The 2113-nt window shown below is 47.8% G+C and overlaps 1 pseudogene; it reads right to left on the bottom strand.

Annotated features, from left to right (window-relative positions):
• Window positions 1-431: 431 nt before the first annotated feature.
• Window positions 432-1376, bottom strand: LOC101991118 (annotated as a pseudogene).
• Window positions 1377-2113: the final 737 nt, after the last annotated feature.

Genomic DNA, 2113 nt, shown 5'->3' with positions numbered 1-2113 from the left:
CTCTCTCTCTCTCTCTCTCTTCTCTCTCTCTCTCTCAGAAATAGAGAGAATAAATTACTACCCAAGTGCAGAGTCCAGCCTAGATGCTTCTTAAAATGTGGACCTAAAGCAGGGACGGCCGGTAACACTATTTGTTGAGAACAGGGTGTGGGAGAAGGTGCATTTGAGAGTGACAGCTAGGGATGGCTCTATTAATTTTCTAATGCCCACAAAACATCCAAATGATGGTGTTGACAGTTTAATTTGAAAGACTCTGGAGCTCAGGGAAAGTCTTAACTTGAAACTGTAATTTAGAGCATCTTTGGTGTGTAGATAACATTGAACAGCATGTGACCAAACAAGATCACCTAAGAAAGAAGGGATCAGGAAGGTACCTTGGGCACTCCGAGGCTCAGTCAAGGGTCTGCCTGCCTTCCCTCTCCAGTCCTCCATTTCTTTCTTTTTTTTTTTAACAGACTTAATTCACTTTTATTTTCCTTGTATAAAAACCCTTATGTGGTGGCCACAGCTGGAGCCTGGGTCCTCTGAACAGAGACTCTGGTGTGGGTTTTCACAAGATGGTCAGTGAATTCCTGATAAGGAGACTTGGTGAATACAGTCTTTTTCCAGAGGTCGGGGGTCAGGTAGCTGTAGGTCTTAGAGATGGCATCAAAGGTGGCCTTGGCAAAGTTGCCCACGGTGGCAGTACAGTCCCTGGCTGATGTGTAGCAGTCATCAATGCCAGCAGCCATCATCAGTAGCTTCTTGGGCACAGGAGCAGAGACTATGCCAGTACCTCTGGGGGCAGGGATGAGACGCACCAGCACAGAACCACAGAGACCTGTCACTTTGCAAGGAACAGTGTGGGGCTTGCCAATCTTGTTCCCCCAGTAGCCTCTCCGCACAGGGACAACGGAAAGCTTGGCCAATATGACGGCCCCTCAAATGGCAGTGGCTACCTCCTTGGAGCACTTGACACCGAGACCTACGTGACCATTGTAGTCCCCAATAGCGACGAAAGCCTTGAACCTGGTCTGCTGGCCTGCCCTAGTCAGCTTCTGCATGGGCATGATCTTCAGAACCTCATCCTTTAGGGAAGCTCCCAGGAAAAAGTCAATAATCTCAGATTCCTTAATGGGCAGGGAGAACAGGTAGATCTCCTCTAGGGACTTGATCTTCATGTCCTTAACCAGGCAGCCCAGCTTGGTGACGGGAATCCACTCCTTGTCTTCAGCTTTACCTCCGCAAGCTCTGCAGCCTCGGCCTCGGCCACGGCTTTGACCACGGCCACGGCCCCTCAGACCGCTGCTGAATCCTCGGTGGAAGCCTCCACGGCCTCCTAATCCTGGACCCCCGGGTCCTCCGGGTCCTCCCGCTGCACCAGCGTCATCCGCCATTTGGTGTTTTCTAGAAGAAGAAGAAGCCAGTCCTCCATTTCTTGACAGCAGTCTGAGGTGGTATGTTCTGACCACTCCTGTGTGAGCTAGTTTTCCATTTCTTTGGTAAGTTGTGTCTTAGTTAGGGTGTCTACTGCTGTGAAGAAACACCATGACCATGGTAACTCTTATAAAGGAAAACATTTAAATTGGGTGGCTTACAGTTTCAGAGGTTTAGTCCATTATGATCATGGTAGGACATGGCGTCATTCAGGCAGACACGGTGGTGCTAGAATAGGACAACAGGAAGTGAATTGTCTCACTGGGTGTACCTTGAGCAAAGGAGACCTCAAAACCCACCCCCACAGAGACACTTCTCCTACAAGGCCACACCCACTCTAACAAAGCCACACCTACTGATAGTATCACTCCTTCAGGGGGCCATTTTCTTTCAAACCACAACATTTCACTCCCTGGTTGCCACAGGCTTGCAGCCATAACATAATGCAAAATGCATTCAGTCCTACTACAAAAGTCACCATAGTCTGTAACAGTTTCAAACTTATTTAAAAGTCTAAACACAAATTCTCAAAGCAGGAGACACACCTACTTTCCTATGCAAACAGAAAACCAAGCCCAAAAGTCAGGCAAAACTACTTAACAGCTTTTAAAACCACAATTGTATCTCTGAATTGTTATAAGTAATGGAGCATGTGTTTAAAAGCAAGTAGCAAGCAGAACCCAAGTCTTACTCTGTA

This window comes from Microtus ochrogaster, linkage group LG5 (genome assembly GCF_000317375.1).
Source record: "Microtus ochrogaster isolate Prairie Vole_2 linkage group LG5, MicOch1.0, whole genome shotgun sequence".
NCBI lineage: Eukaryota > Metazoa > Chordata > Mammalia > Rodentia > Cricetidae > Microtus > Microtus ochrogaster.
This window is presented reverse-complemented; position numbering and strand designations above follow the sequence as displayed.